Raw genomic sequence first — 10638 nt, 5'->3', positions numbered from 1 at the left:
AGTTAGTTCCTATCTTACTAAACCTGTTTCACGAAAGGCTTCCTAACTAGAATACCTTGATATCGATACTATCGGTAAAAAGAGCAGACGAGACGTAGCCTTGGTCACAAAATAGCATAATTTTCAAGAAGAAAATAATGACAAAATTGCAAATATTGTGATAAATTGGGAAGTAGATCTTTTCAAAATAATAGCACAGGAGGATTATGGATCATACATACTTATTCCATGACTAAAAAATCACTTGTGGACGTTGAGATAGGTACCCCCGGGATATCTCATTTTAATAGTTTATAGAAAGTAAACCATAACGGTTTTCTTTGTAAAAAGATCATAATTATACAATTTTTACGATTTCAAACGTCATCAAAATATAGTTTAACGAAAGATTTTTTCATCTCTGATACAGAAACATACGATATTTGACAAATTATATGCATGAATTAAAAATAGAATTTATCCAACTGTTAATAGGGGTCTGAAAACAATTAATACGAGTCCAGTTATGGATGGCCTGTCGTGGTTGAATCTTTATCGAATAAATTATTTCACCATTTCAAAATGAATGGTTTTGGCGTTTTACCAACTGTTTTTATAGTGTCTTTGTATTACAATCATCATTGAATGCACTATCCCACTTTGTGATGTATTACAACCTCTATGATTGATTACGTAAGTCTTACGTAATCAGTCATAGAAGTTGTAATTATAATGTTAAAATTGCTAGGCACTTTTGCATGTCATAGTATACCCACGTGATGCCTCTACGTCATTGAGAAAGAAGTAATGACAGGTTCGGAGGTGTCATAAATATTTAGTTAGGTCGTTGTACCCGATCTTGATAAAGAGGGCTTCGTGAAACGGTTAGCGGACAAGTAGCTCACTATTTCCGATAATAGTCAAGAAGTTAGACTTATGGCGGTGTTGAGAAACGGGCCCCACGTTAAAATGCACGAAAAGATCAAGAGGTGGCGCTATTCTACTCTTAAACAAGTCAAAAATTGTTACAAAAGGAATTGCTCGTGTTCTGATGCGGGTTTTTTTCTTTGCCTGACATGGCGACCAACATTTTGTAACCCAACCCACACTGACATCCGATTGGCTAGACCACGGAGAGTAGTATGTCCATGGCTAGACTCTGTAGATTTTCTATGGTCTCATTTTCAGACTCGAAAAAAGATTTTACGAGCAATCAATCATTTCAAAGTTTATACATTGTACCCCTCCCCTTGTTTTTTGTTATCGAATGGTCCATTAGGAGGCCTAATTATATTTAAACTATACCAATGACATATTCATGTTTTTCTCGTGTATAATTCGACATTATTTTTTTTTTTCTAATTTCAGTGATATTTCAAAGTACCATCAATGCCTATTTAAATAGACTCGCTAACTGGTTTTGACTAAACATCATTCCCGTTGTGAGTCACACTTGTGACTATGCTGCGATGATTCTAATGAAAATTCTGTTTCAGAGATCTGTTGTAAGTGTAGAGACTGCGGCACACGGCCACAGAAACTGATATTTCCGTGTGTTTGATACTTATTGACTATTTCATTTGTATTGAAACTCAGAATATTTACTTAAATTGTATTTTTTTCGTTACATTAAATTCATATCAAGTAAATCATTTATTACGATTCTTTTTAGTAAATAAAAATAAAAATACACCAATTTTAAATAAGTTTTAATTGTAAAGACACATTTTCTCCAGTTTTAGGCCTGAACAAACGGGAAATATGAGTTTTTGGTGTAATTCTCTGCGTTCCTCCCTTAATTATTCCTGGTTGTCCATATCGCTGGAAACTGGCGACCCTTGCCTTTATGGTATTTTCAAGTGCTGAGGGTCTTACGCTGCATGAAGCAATTGCCCCCATATCCCCCCCCACCCCGTTCCTAAAATTTTGAAAACTTTTTTGTTTTTGGTGAATATTTTCTCAAAATCCACCAAAACAAAGTTCACCGAATCCATTGATTTCACTTTAGAAATTGCAAAAGCTCCCCTTGATAAACTCTGCATCGCTTCGCTTCCTCGCTTTTCAGTTTCTTTGAAAATTATTATGCGTCCAATTTCCCACCTTCATGCCCCTAGGAAATAAATTCTGCATACCGCCATGATCAAACGATATATATTATTAAAATGTTTTTGTGCAATTGTGTTGTTAAGTAGATGACCTATGACACCATCATCCCCATGAACACACATTATTTTGATATTACCAAAGGATCATTTGTACCGAGGATGACAATTGATGTAGAGATAAAGAAATGAGAGCAATTTGAAAAAATGATCTTTTGACCATTAGGATGACCTTTGACCCATGCATCCTCAAAAAACACACATCTGGTATTACCCAAGGATTATTTGAACCAAGTACGGTCAAAATTGATGGAGAAATAAAGGCACGAGCCCAAGTTGAGCAAAAATTTCAAAGGATGGATGGACATGACCTCGTATCATATTAACTTTTTACACCTTGATGACCTTTGACCCCTTCAGCCTTATGGACACACATGAGATATTACCCAAGGATCATTTGTACCAGGGGCCTGTTGCATAAAACTTTTTACCTGAGAAAACTCAGGTTATTTTTACCAGAGTTTTTGCCCTGTGTTAAAGTCAATGGCAGAAATCAGACTAACCTTAGTTTTCAGTTTTTACCGGAGTTTTCTCTGTGTAAACAGAATTAATGCAGAAATAAAGAAATTATTGCAAGTTGAAAAATAACTTGACCTTTTGACCCCTAGATGAAATTTGACCCCTTCATCCTCAACAACACACATGGGGTCATTGACTAAAAGTGTGATCAAAATTGATGTAGAAAATAAAGTGAGAGCAGGATTAAAAACCTCTCCAAAGGATGGACATGGATATCATTTGACCTTTTGACCATGCATGCCGCTGACCCCACCATCCCCATGGACACATTTGTGTATTATACCCACGAATGTATACCAAGGGTGTGAAATGAGAGCAAGGGCCTTTTCATACGAAAATCTTGAAACATCATGGTAATGATGATTGCTATATTCCAATCGTGACTGTGATTAGCATTCGTGATTATCATGATTATAATCATGTTCTAGTTTGGTTTCAAAAGTGCTAAATATTCGTCATTATAGTCTCATTTTTATTTACTGGAATCAGCATTCAAATTACGATTTGCTATCTTGTGAAAGGGCGGCAATTAAGTTGAATAAACACTTTGACATTAACAGACCAACAACCTAGCAGGCTAACAGGCCAACTGGAAAAGTAAATTACTAGGAGCCATTTCACACGTGAATCTTGACTTATAGTAATGATGACTGCTATTATTGTTATCGCGACTGATTAGCATTCGTGGTTCTAATCATATTGTCTAGTTTGGTTTCACGTGTGCTAAATATTCCTCATGAGCCTTACTTTTCATTGGAATCATCATTCAAATTACAATATTTTTACCGTGTGAAAAGCGGGTTGTCTCTGCCGAACTTCGTTCTAGCAAGATTAAAACATCCCCTCCGGATACCCTCTCAAAACACAACGCACACTCATCTGAATAAACACACAATGTAATGGCGTAAGTCTGATTTCACGATCATTTTATTCCGCTTTGTAAATCAAGTACACTAAATATTTGATGCTCCAAACCTAAATTAAATTCACAAACTCATCGTCACAGTTTTCAAAAGATAATTAGATTTCTTTATCGTCAGATATATGATATCAATATATAAAGTTACATATTTCAGTATAAAACTCGCCCACACAATCAGATCATTCTTTGCATGACCATAAACATAATTATAGTACATTATTAGCATGTAGTGAGTTGGTTCACATGATTTCACGTCAGAAATTATACGAATTCTGAACCATTTAGAACCACATGTACGTCTTCGTATTTTTCCAATATAGAACGATTACCGTATTTGCGTTCTCTTCTAAAAAAGAAAAGAAAAGGAATGTTATCTTAACTGTCTGTTTTTATCACTTGCGCTGGCGTATAAAAGAAGGAACGGGAGTCACCCCTTAAAATATATAGGGAACGGAAAGGGAAGGAACAACTTGAAACGGCATCTTGATTTCTGAATATTGTGTCAAAGTCTATCACACAATTGGAGTTTCAATCTAAAACTGTTTTAACAAAATGCTCGCTCTCCTCGCTTCTTGGAAAATCTACTCCATGTTCTGCCCCCCCCCAAAAAAAATGCGGTGTTACGCAACTTATCACTTCAACATGTTCAAGTTTTGGAAAGTGAGCTCTTCTTGTGTTTTTCGGTGGCCCGCGTAACTTATTTCAGCAATTATCGTCTATCACATAATTGGAGTTTCAATCTAAAACTGTTCTAACAAAATGCTCGCTCTCCTCGCTTGTTGGAAAATCTACTCCATGTTCTGCCCCCCCCCCCAAGAAAAAATGCCGTGTTACGCAACTTATCACTTCAAGTTTTGGAAAAGTGAGCTCTTCTTGTTTGTTTTTTCGGTGGCCCGCGTAACTTATTTCAGCAATTATCGTGAATCATCCAGTAAAAAACAAAAATGATTAAGAAACCGAGTCTAATGACATTTTTTTTTGAAAATTGAAATCATAAAACAATTTACAAAATTATTTATATCTTTACATAAATCTAATGTCCAACAAGGTATCAACGTATAGTAAACTCAGCATTGGCAACTGGCGAGTTTTAGATTAATATAAAAAACGCATTGCCTTTTGAAACACAAACTCAATACACAATTCAATAAGTAATCGAATAACCAGTATTTATTCTAGACTAGTATCTTCTTGGTCACTGGAGACAAATCTACTCCTGCGGCAGTTGTTTTGGGCTTAGGGGTTAGGATTAGGGTTGGTGTTGCAATATGGGGTTTACCCTGTAAAAAACGCTGTTTAGAATTTCAAACACGTTGTTTAAGCAAGTTGATTTAAAAAGTTTAAACAACTTGTTGTTGGAGAGTCGGGCTTAAACAACGTTCCATTTTTTCACTCTCTATGTTAGGTTTAGCGTAGAGTTATAGTCTTGAACTCGGGTTGAAGTACACTGTAAAAACTGCGGTGTTAAAACTGACACTAATTGGTGTTAATAGAGGACCACACCCTGAGATTAAACGTAACACCAAAGAGTGTAATGTAACAACAAAAGGTGTTGTAATAACACCTATAGGTGTAAAACTAACACCACCAATTTAACACCGGTGTATAATAACTGGTGTGGTCCTCTATGTACACCGGTTAACACCACAGTTTTTGCTGTGTAGGTGATTCGATTAGTATGTCGAATTTAGAGCTGGGCAATTGTCGCCGAAGCAAATTAATGTCTTGGAACCACTTTCTTATCGAAATTTCGATGAACAAGCCTTTCTCAATTTGTTTTTAATAAATGAACTTCTCCATATCTGGTAACTAAAAAGCAGGCCTGTGTGCAGTCCAGGCCGGCCTCGAGGCCACATTTTGCCGGCCTTGACCTTGACAGACCCAAGTGACGTTTACAAAAATATGTAAGGGTAAATGTTTTCTCGGGAGGCGTCGTGACTTGGACGTACCAGTCTCAACTTCATGCCTGTTGTATTATAGGCCTACACCTAAAAACTTCCCTTTCCATCAGACTTCTTTAGAATGTCTACTGTTTTCCCCAATGATATCGTACAATGATTCCAGCATGGAGTACTAAAACTTAAGTTCATCTTAAGAAAAGCTATGAGAATGTACATATTTCTATCTTTGAACTTGATACTGAAATTCCTCCGAACGTTGTCTTTAAATCAAGACCAACCTTTACATCCCCGATTTTTATATCCAATATAAAATACATCTGATATAGACAACACTCACACCTTGCGTTGTAAAAATTACTAGTATTTTCATTGTGCATATTTTCAATAACATTACTATATTCTATAGGTTTTTTTATATGAAGGCTACATCTTGGGAGTACAGTGGGAAGACTAAATGAGTAGATAATATATAAATATGTGAAATCTATATGTATATATAATTATAGTATTACATGTATACACGTCTGATGACGTCGTAGTATATAAACATTGATAACGACTTATATATATATATATATATATAGTCTGGCGTTACCAGTCTCTAGGTATAAAAATTGATTCATGACCGAGGCAGCCATATGGCGTGGCTATATAGCATTGATATCATTCAGGACTATTCATTCTATAAAGAAATAAAAATAACGGTATGTGCACGCAACCTCTGAAGTAATTAGCATGTGTGAAACGTAAGAATCGAATGATCCACCCCAATATCCACACCTGCATGCACATCGAGGGCCCGCCTTACAAATAATTGCGATTGATCCGATCAATCACAACTATGGAAAGCCAGCAAAGTTAACATATATGATGCATGTTTGCTCCCAAAAAAAGATATGAATGTACAGTACATCTCCATAAATTCGCTGATTTCTTTGCAATTTGGTGTGGTCTCCTTTGTTTCCAAATGACATTTTGCAAATTTCCTGTAGAAAAAAATATGACACTTATGGATTTCCATAGAGTTACGATTGATTGGATCAATCGTAACTCTTTGTTAGACGGGGCCCTGATCATTCATCATGGGTCAGAGAACGCAAGGAATAAACACGATCAGCGCCCTGTCTAGTACTGAGCATGCGCAAAACATCTTTCCTCCGATTTTTTTTTTTCTACTTTGCATTTTGGCGTGACCTTCAAATGTCCTTATTACAACTATAAAACAAACTGCCTAAAATGACTATAGATTGAAGATTCATCAGTTTCATGCAACTGTTCTTATTTGAGTAATTCTCACCCTTTTCGAGTCGCAGTCATTTTGGACGAGAAGATAGTAAACTAATACACATCTTTGATGAGGGCGTTAGTAATTATACACGAGTGACTTTTGGAAGAGTAGTTTTGAAAGGTATAAGAAAAAAAATGAAATTACTTAAAAACTGATGTGTATGGTTTGTTTTATAAGATACTCATTTGGATCATTGTTTTTTGATCCTCCATCCTCATCGGAGGAAAACCATGACCATGATCCCAGAATACAACGGTTAGCAATGATCGTAGAACAATTTTCTACGATTGATCCCATTAAATACCATGTACAATCAATCGCAAAAGTCAACCGTACGATTAATCATTAACCTTTGTGTCACCTGACCAAGGGCCCCATCTTGCAAAGAGCTACGAGTTATCCGATCAACCTCAATTGTGTGGATATACATCCACGTCGTATTTTTTTTATTCTGCATGCAGGAAAATTGCAAAGTGTCCTTTGTAAGCAAAGATAAGCACACTAAATTATCGTGAATACATCGATGGTTGTATGAGTACACTTTAAATATGAAAAGCTAATTAAGCTCTTAAAAAGCGTGTATTGCGACTGCACTTCGGAGTGCTGATTTTTCTCGTTCAAATTTGAACTAGACAAATCAGCAATCCGAAGTGCAGTCACTGCACATGCCCATTAAGAGTGTATTTTTAGAGTGTATCCCGTGTATACATCATAATCTACAAGTCATCTTTAAACATGTTTAAACGAAAATGCATGTTGAATGTTGACTTTGCAGGCGTTCCATAGTTACGGTACGTTGATTGGATCAATCGCAACTCTTCATAAGACGAACTTTGCCATTCAACATGACTGCTTAGTCTTGTTAGTGTAGGAAATTAGTGAACCAGGGCTCTGTATAACACGAAGTTTGCGATGGATTGCAAATATGAAAGAACCACAATGATTGGTCCCTGGTCAGTATTTCAAACCAAATGCGCGTGTAACGTTGATATTGATTGGTCAGTTTATTTAGCTATTGATCGCTAATCTTTGTGTTACGGAGCGCAGGGCGGCTGATCGTCGTAAGATTCTGAGCTGACGAAAAAAATCGGAAATAAAATCGTTTGTCCAGAGTCCAGGGGCCGATTGCACGAAAGGGTCTTTGCAAGAACCGTCTTTCGTGTCGCCCATCTTTTATGATACGCTATAAGCGGGGTGTTTCTGAAATTTATGATAAAGAATAAGATTCGTTAGCTTGCTTTTAAATCAAATTTTTTACAATTTCATGATATATTACATCATTTTATAAACAAATATTTTGTTTAATTTCAACGGACGAATAAAATATGTTTGCAGATGATTTATCTAAAATGCGTTTCACATGGCGCATCATAAAAGATGGGCGACACGAAAGACGGTCCTTGCAAAGACCTTTTCGTGCAATCGGCCCCAGGAGACAACTGCTCCTTTGATTCACCGATTTTCGACAAAAGAGGGCGTTTGACAATAGATTTTCAAGGTTGAAATAGCAATGTAGATGTATGACGTAATTCATCAGGGACAGGGATCGTGGCTGGGTTTGAACCAAGGCTTTTAATAATACCACTCGTAAGATGGAACACCCCATCAGCAAATCCTGTTTTTTTCGGATAGGGTCCGTGTGTGTGTGTAAATGATAACAAAAGAAATATGAAAATAAGTGAAATAAAACAATAGGCCTACTCCCCCACGCACACAACAACAAGAATAGCATTACTCCTCTTCAAAACTGTTTCCTATCTATTTCATTTTTTGGTGAAAACAATATCATTCATTTAGATATTTAAGAAAGAAGGGCAAGATTTTGGGAGAAGCGCGATAATAATTGAACAGAAAAATAATATGTCTTTCAAAGTAGAAATTCGGTTCTTCTTTTTTCTTATGTACGGATGCCGTTATTACCATATTGTAATTAGTTTGAGGAATCGGTTAGAAATTTATTCATATATGATAAAATAATTTAGTATATACAGCATTTGTTGTAAGCGTAATATACAAAACCTAAAGTACCTAAGTGTTCATATTTTGATACAATATACACATATTACTTTAGGGTACATAAAAGTATTTACACAATCAAAATATACGACCGTTTAAAAGACACTTAAGCAAAGTAACAAAATTATGATTTTGTTTACAAAAAACAATATGTGAAAAGAATAAAAATATAATAATTATCACTTATATAACACATTTTTATGCAGAATAATTATTACGAGAAACATATTTCCTTAGACTTTTCTATTATTTTAACTATACCTCTATTTAGTAATAAACTTCAACGTGATTATCTAGTTGATTTGAATAAACTGAGAAAAGCAAACAATAATAAGTGAAGATTTAATAAATATCAGACCAATAGGCCTACGAACGTGGGAGCATTTCAAAAGTTCGATGCATGCTGATTTTAAGGCATGGTCACACCGCCCGAGCGTTGTTGGAACGGTCGTTGAGCGGTAGGGAGAGGGGGTCGAATTTCGCTCGCAAAATTGGGGAAAAAATCGAAAACGAAAATCGAAAGCAAAAAAAAACAAACAATCGAAATCGAAAGTGGTGAACGGTAGCGAGCGGTGATGATTTTTTTCTCTCCGCTCCACGACCGCTCCAACAACGCTCGGGCGGTGTGACCAGGCCTTTAGAAAAGAGTCGTATGCTAGCGGTGAAGTTAGTGATTCTACACGCCCGTTACAGGGGCCACGGAAACCGGGGGCCCAAGGGGGGGGGGCCACTTTCATTCACGAGTGGATACCATGCGCGACCATGGGGTATCGAAAAGCACCCTAAACACGTAATTTCCATATTCTGAAAATGCACCCCTTAACAAGTATTGGCGTGTGAAACCCTACCCTTAACAAGTATTGGAAACAAAACGATACTATTGGCAAATAATCCCTGAAATGAACCCCTAAACAAGTACAGGAATGTTTTATTGTTACGGGTCCTTCGGTCGTCGGCTTTTGTACCTTATTTGGTTTAGTACGACCCCACCTTCTACACCTCGCGCAAATCGGACTCTAAACACGAAGTGTTGGGACAAAAAGGACATCCTTTATAAAACATTTTAATTTTGTTTTATCATCCCCGCAAATTCGACCCTAAACACGTAATTTTCCTAGCGAAATAGATACCCTTTTCATTATTTTTGCGTTTTTGACACCCTTATCACGTTACGTACGTAACGTGCCCTATCGTGAAAAGGACATCCTTTTTACGTGTTTTTTTGGTCGCGCATGGTATCCACTCGTCAATGTAAGTGGCCCCCCCCCCCCCGGGGGGGCTGGGTGATCTTCAGCCCCCCCCCCCTCACCCCACACACGTTTTGTTTTTCAAGACCGTGAACAAACATTTAAAAAGTATCATCTGATTGTGATTTTTTTTGGCATGGTCAGCGCCCCTCACCCACTTTCAAAACCTTTCCGCGGCCCCTACGTTATTTACTTATATTTATATAAGAAATATCTAATGTTGGTACTTTGATATAAAACCATCTCTGATTATTCCGTAAAAATATGGCATTGCTAATGTTGCAAGCAGTTTTGATACAACTAAGAATTTCTTCAATTTCAAATAATGTATTTGAAAACTCATACAAAATAAATAAGTTAACAAAATGTGACTGTCACATCATCGACACTCTCGTTTGCATATTACCCATATTGTGCATTTTACCTTTCGTAAACTTAAACGAAATTTCGAATGTAATAGCTTTTACATTTTCAGAGTCAATTACATTTCTTGTTTTGGTGTACTTGAGTAGTTGACTTTATAGAGTATCGGAGTAATGACGTCATGAAATCCTGTTTAGCATGTTAGCAGTTTTATTAATATCATATCTTGCCAGATCATGAT

The sequence above is a fragment of the Lytechinus variegatus genome, chromosome 17 (assembly GCF_018143015.1).
Source record: "Lytechinus variegatus isolate NC3 chromosome 17, Lvar_3.0, whole genome shotgun sequence".
Classification (NCBI taxonomy): Eukaryota; Metazoa; Echinodermata; class Echinoidea; order Temnopleuroida; family Toxopneustidae; genus Lytechinus; species Lytechinus variegatus.
This window is presented reverse-complemented; position numbering follows the sequence as displayed.